We start from the raw sequence: 8,680 nt of genomic DNA on the forward strand, positions 1-8,680 counted from the left end.
GGGTCCTGGGATTGTGACTTGAGCCAAAGGCAGACACTTAAACAACTGAGCCACCCAGGTACCCCCAAAGCTGTTATTCTGATCGAAGAGCTATCAGACCCGGAAACTATGTTCTTGTAATTAGCTTGACCATAGTAATCATTTCACTCTATATGTGTACCAACACATCGTGTCACATACCTTAAGTACATACAACTTGTATTAAAATAATAATACAGAAACCATGTCCTTTACTTCTAAGTCTTTACTGTAACTTCATCCCCCCTATCCGAATGAGGATAAGTTCTAGGTGATCTTTTTTTTTTTTCCTCTCTCTGAGCTTCATAAATATCTCAAAGATTCCTTCCCAGCACAGATTATTTATGTTGGGAAAGCCGTGATGTGCAGAGGGAAAGGCGCTTTCAGATAGGCAGGGTGCTGCATTGATTTCCACTGGGTTTTCATGAACTTATTAAAGATGTACAGAACCAAAGCCTTCTTTTGCCATCAGGTCATCCCTGCTTCCCAAGGCCACATGGCCTACGTAGAGGAGAGAGTTGCAGAACAAAGAGGTCCTTCATGTGCAGGCTCTGTCCCGAGCCCGGGCTACACATGAGGGTCAGGGGTAAGGGAGCAACGTGGAATCCAATGAGCCCGGCTGAGAGGGAGAGGTGGGCTGCCAGACAGGCCCCTTGCCAGCTCTGAGTCATTGCAGGCTTCCCGAGCCCAGCCAATTTACCTGCTTTTCAATAAGATCTTTATTTGTCCTTCTATTCTCGTCAAAAGCTGTTGTCATTTCCTTTTCTGTCTGGAGACACTGGGAGCTGCCTCCAGGCAGTATGACCATGCCAGGCCCCTTGTGCAACCCCCAACTCACCCAGATGAAGCATCTCATAGAATTTCCCCTTGTTTGGCTTTTTCTTCCTTAGTGGGCAGAAAGCGTCCTATTTCTCACATTTCCAGAGCTTTGGCTATGCAAGTTCTTTACCTGGTCAGCAAGCAGCTCGGGTGTTGGGGTCAATGCTGTCCTGGGGTCATCAAGTGGTTGCATGTGGAGACCTATGGAGTCATAGGATCAGAACCTGGTAGGCCCTCAAAGCCGCCAGAAGCTGCCGAACTGGGGGCCGGACTAGAGTGACCTCCACTTGGTTCTGAAAACTTTCATTTTGTTCATTCAATCCTTCCTTTATTCTTTTACTCCAGAAACACTTTTTTTTTTTTTCCAGAAACACTTCTTAAATGCCTATTAGAATATCAGTGCCTTGGCCCCACCCTCAGGAAACTCTCATCTTGAGGGAGGGGATGGATGAATAAGTAAACAGACAGTCATAATACAGGGTGGCCCATTCTGAGAAGGAGAGGCAATGTCAGAGAGCAGTTGAGAACGTACATTTCAAAACCAACAGTCCTGGTTGAAACCCCAGCCTTGCCACTTATTTCTTGTGTTAAATTACGAAATCTCCTATGTTCCCTCTAGAGCATGAGGACAATGGATGTACATAAGTACACGGCACCAGAACCAAACGGATGGCCAGCAGAACATCTATATCTGACTACTGGGGTTCCAGGAAGCCAGGATGTTGTGATTAGCTAATAAGATAGAATTTTATCCTTAAAAGTATCCTATGGTGAAGGCAGGCGACAAGCAGGTGGATGGCCAGGGTTGCCCCTTGGAACTAGAGGAGCTAGCCATAAGGGCTCTGGTTCAGGGTTCAGATTCCTAATCCATAAAAGGACCTGGAGAACAAAGGAGACCTTGGTCCCAGAAGACATCTATGGCTGAGTTTGTGGAGGAAGGGTATAAAGTAGGACTTGAAGACAGGGATGGAGGTAAAAACAATATATGGGTATACTACCTATATTCTAGATAGTAACTAGAATATGGGGGAAGACACAAAGCAGGATGGAAGCCCTGCTGACAGTACCGGGGCGGGCAGGCATGGCAGCCATGAGAATGTGCTTCTAGATCTCTCACTGCTGGGAGAGGGACCAAGCTGCTGCTGTGCTCTGAAATCATCACTGCATCTGCATTGAGGCCATACTTCCTACGGGCTACTCCTGCGCAGGGAATGGGCACAGCAGGGGTACTAGACAGGCCTGTTCTTGGGAGACACTGGGCTCCTTTGACTGTTGACTTTGTCTAAAGACGCCATGATGGCTAAAACACTTCCCTCTGACCTCCCTCCTTCCCTCCCTCCTTCCCTCCCTCCCTCCCTCCCTTCCTTCCTTCCTTCCTTCCTTCCTTCCTTCCTTCCTTCCTTCCTTCCTTCCTTCCCTCCCTCCCTCCCTCCCTCTTTTCTTCACTCAAGGTCAGACCTGCTTTGCATTGCAGTACATACTGGTAGCACTCTCAGACTCTCCCCCTGCCTTCCATTTTCTATCATGGAGGTTGCCCCTAATAACTTTCTTATGCTTATTTAAAAGATTTTATTTACTTATTTATTTAGAGAATAGAGAGAAACTGTACAAGCGAGGGGAGGAGCAGAAGGAGAGGGAGAGAGAGAATCCCAAGCAGACTCCGTGCTGAGCATGGAGATCACGACCTGAGCCAAAATCAAGAGTCAGTCCCTCAACCAACTGAGCCACCCAGGCACTCCAAATTTCTTATGCTTTTAATCCTATCTTTTTGCTTGCTTCTTGAAGCACCTGGACCAACATAGGTGTGGTTTATGGGACCTCAGCGGAAAGGAGAGTTGCAGTGACAAAGAGTTCATTGGACAGTTGGCCTAATGGTTTTCACATTCCATTCCATGAAAAATGTAGATTCATTGGGTAGGCCTCAGGGCCCAGGCAGAGTGCTAGGCTCTAGAAAGACAGTAATGAACAAGATGAACAAGATGCCCTTATGAAATTTATCGGGAAAGACAGCAGAGATTCAGTAAGTAATCAAGAAAATATCTTTATTGCTTTTTAAAGAATAAATCCAGTGATATAGCCCAAACCCTTTAGCATGGCCTACAAATTTTCATGATCTGGCTCCTACCTACCTCTCCATCTTCCTTCCTCGCCATGTCCATATTGCACTCTGCACCAGCTAGCGTGAAATAATTGCATTTCCCAGAACTCTCCATCTTCTTCTTACCTCTAGGCTTTTGCCTAAGATAGCCCTCACCCACCAGCCTTAGACCACATCCATCCACCAAGTTTAGTACAGTCTTTCCCTGAGCGACTGAAGGTGCTCCTGTAGCGCCCTGCACCCTTGTCATTGATTTCATTCTAGGCAAGTAAGTGGAAAATGGCAGAAAAGAAAGATGCCAGGCATGAAAAATGCGTATTCTTTCTTTCCAAATCAGTTGGCTCATATTTAAGAAATGATATCTCCACTCTGTATGCTTAAGCCAAACTTGACTTCTGTTTGGTTGCCCAGACTGCTAACTGCCTCTCCACTCTCTGTTCTTCCCTGCCTCTTCGCTATAATAATGAGCCCGGCTAAAAATATCTCTGCTTCCTAGTGTCTTGCAAATAGAGGTGGGCAGTGAGATGCAAGGGGAAGTCTTGGGGTGGGGCATCTGGGAAGCCCTTTTTGCCTTTGACCCTCCCTTCTACCCACTGCCTGGTATTTGAACGTGATGCTTAAAGTTCCAGCAGACATCTTGGGACCATGAGGGAAAGGTCAAGAGAATTACAAACAGCCCTGACATTCTTGAGCTCCTAAACCAACACCAGCAACCGCCTACCTTTGGACTTCTCATTACATGAGACAAATAAACCCTCATGTGTTTCAGCCACTGTGATCTTTTTTTTTTTAACTTACAGATTCATCCAATTCTGAGCCAATCCACCTCAACAAGTTCTGTTCCCTTCTCCTTAGCTGTACTCATGCCTGGAATGTCTCCCTTCCTACCATCTTTTCCCCTCAATCTCTGCCTACCAAATCTTTTTTTGTTGTTGTTGAAGATTTTATTTATTTATTTGAGGGAGAGAGAGCACAAGCTGGAGGAGGGGCTGAGGGAGAAGCAGACTGCCTGACAAGGGGAGCCCGATGCGGGACTCGATCCCAGGACCCAGAGATCGTGACCTGGGCTGAAGGCGGATGCTTAACTGACTGGGGCACCGAGGGGCCCCTGTGCCTATCAAATCTTATCCATCACTGAAGACTCAAACAACAGCTACTTTATAAGATGTTATTTTATCCCCTCCCAATCTAGATGTGCTATTTCCCTCTTTTTGACTCATTCCTATCGTACTTTATCTGGATATCTGGACCTCTTTTGTGAAATGAATATATGTATATTCATTTAAAATTATGGAAGTTTATGATATATTCATATCACATTCATATATATGAATGAATGAATAATATATATTCACATTCATATATATATAATTCTGTCTATGTGATAAGTATTAGTGATCTTATTTGTATTGTATATTTCTTTGCATTTTTCTGCAACAAATAGCAGAGACACAATAGTAGACATTTAGTAAATCCTTGTTGAATTAAATATAAACTTGCAATAAAAACATAACTTCTTGGGGTGTCTGGGTGGCTCAGGTGGTTAAGTGTCTGCCTTCTGCTCAGGTCATGATCCCAAGGTCCTGGGATAGAGCCCCACATCTGGCTTTCCACTCAGTGGCAAGTCTGCTTCTCCCTCTCCTCTCCCTCTGTGATCTGTCTCACTCTCTCTCTCAAATAAATAAAATCTTAAAAAAGAAAATATAACTTCTCTGGGGCACCTGGGTGGCTCAGTTGGTTAAGTGTCCGACTCTTGATTTCGGCTCAGGTCATGATTTCAGGGTTGTGAGATCGAGCCCCGAGTCAGACTCTGCGCTCAGTATGGAGTCTGCTTGGGATTCTCTCTGCTTCTCCCCCTGCTTGCGTGTTGTCTCTCTAAATAAATAAATAAATCTTTTAAGAAAAACAACTGGATGCCTGGGTGGCTCAGACGGTTAAGCATCTGTCTTCAGCTCAGGTCATGATCCCGGGGTCCTGGGATGGAGCCCCACATCGGGCTCCCGGCTGAACAGGGAGCCTGCTTCTCCCTCTCCCTCTGCCTGCTGCTCCCCCTGCTTGTGCTCTCTCTGTCTGTCAAATAAAAAATAAAAAATCTTTTTTTTTTTTTTTTTTAGATTTTATTTATTTGACAGAGAGAGATACAGCGAGAGGAGGAGCACAAGCAGGGGGAGCGGGAGAGGGAGAGCAGGCTTCCCGCAGAGCAAGGAGCCCCATGCGCGGCTCGATCCCAGGACCCCGGGACCATGACCTGAGCCGAAGGCAGATGCTTAATGACTGAGCCACCCAGGCGCCCCAAAAATCTTTTTTTTTTAAAGAAAAACATAACTTCTCTTTAAATACACACATTTAACCATTGACTACGGTATTTTTTGGAAGCGACTACATAGATAAAATATGCCTTCAAATGTTATATTCTTTCATTGATTTGGAAAATGGAATTATTCACATGACAATGGAAGATATACTTCTGTTTAATTTTATATTGAACCTTCTTTTGTTTCAACTCTTATTTATTGAATGTCTCCACTATAAAGCCACAGTGAGTGAGGGTTTGACGGGGAATATCATGATCAGAGCTGAAATCTGGAGATTATAAAAAGCCCAGGTGAATGTGGTGAGACCCCCAGCTAAGTTGGGGGCAGGGAGAATAGAAAGGAAAAACAAGCCTGTTCTCTTTGACCCAATCTTTGAGGTACAGAAAGGTTATTTGAAGGTCTACCATTCATGCTCATACCAGATCCTGGAATGTTCTTGAATATTACATGCTGCAAAATGATGTAGATAAATAGGAAGAAAGAGCTGACCATATGTGTTTAAGGGGATATTTTGATGAAAGATAAATATTTATTCTGAATTCTTAAAAAGTGACTGTGAGATAAATAGCTGAGGAGAGCTCATTAGAAAAATCATCACACGGGGTGCCTGGGTGGCTCAGTCGTAAAGCATCTGCCTTCACCCAGGGCCCTGGGATCGAGCCCCGCATCGGGCTCCCTGCTCAGCGGGAAGACTGCTTTCCCCTCTCCCACTCCCCCTGCTGTGTTCCCTCTCTCGCTGTGTCTCTCTCTCTGTCAAATAAATAAATAAAATCTTTAAAAAAAAAAAAAAGAAAAGAAAAATCACACAAAAGAAACCTCCTTCCCTCTGTTCATGGACCATTTTGCTCATGTTTATTACAGCCTTAGTCACATTGGATTGTAAACTTTTGTTTACATTTCTTCCCTAATTCTAAGTCCCAGGGTTACATACATCTAGTACTGTTGTCTGACGTATAGCAGATACTCAGTAAGTGATTACTGATCATCACCGTACTCGACGTGTCTGCAACATTTAGAATTACTGACCACGGCCTTCTTGAAACATACTCCCTCTTTGCTTCCTGACACTGAATTCTCTTTGTTCTTCTTTCTCCTCCCTAATAAGTCATTTTCAGTTTTCTTGGCTGATTCCTCTTCCAAGCCCTTTCAGTTCTTCAAGACACAGATTTTTTCCCCTCTCGTTTCATTTTTATTAAATCTCAAAAAGTTATTACCATGTTATCTCCTTGAATAGATCATTCCTTTAACATTCCTTCTACTCTTGCCTTCTTAAACTTAATTAAGATGTATTTCAGACATTTTGCCAACTTAACCTCTTTCAGGCTTTTTTTTTTTTTTTTTCATATCTTTGTCTCCTCGTGCTTTTGACTACGTAATATCATCTGACCTGTTTTCCAATCCACAGATTCTCTTTGGCTCTGTTTAAGCCATCAAGAGAGGTTCTATTTTTCTACTTAAATTATCATATTTTTTATTTCTCAGAGTTCTCTTTAATTCTTTTTTTTTTTTTTTAATTTATTTGCGAGAGAGAGAATGAGAGACAGAGAGCATGAGGGGGAGGAGGGTCAGAGGGAGAAGCAGACTCCCTGCCGAGCAGGGACCCCGATGCGGGACTCAATCCCGGGACTCCAGGATCATGACCTGAGCCGAAGGCAGTCGCTTAACCAACTGAGCCACCCAGGCGCCCATCTTTAATTCATTTTTTCCAAACCTGTTACTCAGTTTTCATAGTTGATTTCCTTTTTTTTAAGTTTTAATTTTAATTCCAATAGCGTCCTATTAGTTTTAGGTATCAGCAATGCCATACATCACCTGGGGCTCACCACCTATTTCCCTCATCCCCCACCCCCCTCTGGTGACCATCAGTTTGTGCTCTATAGTTAAGAATCTGTTTCTTGATTTCTCTCTCTCTCTCTTTTTAATCCCCTTTGCTAATTTGTTTTGTTTCTTAAATTCCACATGAGTGAAATCATATGTTACTTGTCTATCTCTGACTGACTTGTTTTGCTTAGCATTATACTCTCTAGTTCTATCCATGTCCTTGCAAATGGCAAGATTTCGTTCTTTTTTATGGCTGAATAGTATTCTATTGTATAGATATGCCACATATTCTTTATCCATTCATCAATTTCATCAACTGATGGATGCTTGGGTAGCTTCCATATCTTATTTATTGAAAATAATGCTGTTGTAAACATTGGGGTACATGTTTCCTTTGAATTAGTGTTCTTGTATTCTTTGGGTAAATATCTAGTAGTGCAATTGCTGGATCATAAGGTTGTTCTATTTTTAACTTCTTGAGGAACCTCCATACTGTTTTCCAGACTGGCTGTACCAGTTTGCATTCCCACGAACAGGGCACGAGGCTTCCACTTTCTCCACATCCTTGCCAACACCCGTTGTTTCTTGTGTTTTTGATTTTAGCCATTCTGATAGGTGTGAGGTCATATCTCATTATAGTACTGATTTGCATTTCCCTGATGGTAAGTGATGACGAACATCTTTTCATGTGTCTGCTGGCCATCTCTATGTCTTCTTTGGAGAAATGTCTGTTCAAGTCTTCTGCCCACTTTTTAAAAGATTTGTTTATTTATTTTAGAGAGAGAGGGAGACTGCAAGTGTGGGGAGGGACAGAGGGAAAGCAGAAGACTCCCCATTGAGCACAGAGCCTGACTTGGACCTCGATCCCAGACCCTGAGACCATGACCTGAGCCAAAATCAAGAGTCAGACACTCAACTGACTGAGCCCCCCAGGCTCCCCATGCCCATTTTTTAATTGGATTATTCATGTTGTGGGTGTTGAGTTTTTAAGTTCTTTATATATTTTAGATACTAACCCTTTATCAGATGTGTCATTTGCAAATATCTTTTTCTAGTCTGTGGGTTGCCTTTTAGTTTTGTTGATTGCTTCCTTTGATGTACAGAAGCTTTTCATTTTGATGAAGTCCCAATAGTCCATTTTTGCTTTTCTTTCCCTTGCCTCAGGGAACATATCTAGAAAAAAGTTGCTATGGCCAATATCAAAAAAGTTAGTTACTGCCTGTGTTCTCTTCTGGGATTTTTATGGTTTCAAGTATCACATTTAGGTCTCTAATCCATTATTTTGAATTTATTTTTGTGTATGGTGAAAGAAAGTGGTCCAGTTCTTTCTTCTGCATTTTGCTGTCCAGTTTTCCCAACTCAACCATTTGTTGAAGAAACTATCTTTTTCCATTGGAAGTTCTTTCCTGCTTTGTCGAAGATTAATTGACCATATAGTTGTGGGTTCATTTCTGGGCTTTCTATTCTGTTCCATTGATCTATGTGTCTATTTTTGTGCCAGTACCATACTGTTTTGATCACTATAGCTTTGTAATATAATTGAAGTCCAGAATTGCGATGCCTCCATCTTTGCTTTTCTTTTTCGAGATTGCTTTGGCTATTCAGGGTC

The 8,680-nt window shown here is 42.9% G+C and overlaps 1 long non-coding RNA gene across 1 annotated transcript in view; it reads right to left on the reverse strand.

Moving 5' to 3' along the window:
* Positions 1-1,164, reverse strand: part of LOC118012200 — a 53,361-nt gene extending 52,197 nt beyond the window's left edge. The window contains exon 1 of the long non-coding RNA XR_004679637.1: positions 968-1,164. This is a non-coding gene — a long non-coding RNA (uncharacterized LOC118012200). The remainder of the gene's footprint in view (positions 1-967) is intronic.
* Between the last annotated feature and the right edge of the window lie 7,516 nt (positions 1,165-8,680).

The sequence above is a fragment of the Mirounga leonina genome, unplaced genomic scaffold (assembly GCF_011800145.1).
Source record: "Mirounga leonina isolate KUSES-001 unplaced genomic scaffold, KU_Mleo_1.0 Mir_101664, whole genome shotgun sequence".
NCBI lineage: Eukaryota > Metazoa > Chordata > Mammalia > Carnivora > Phocidae > Mirounga > Mirounga leonina.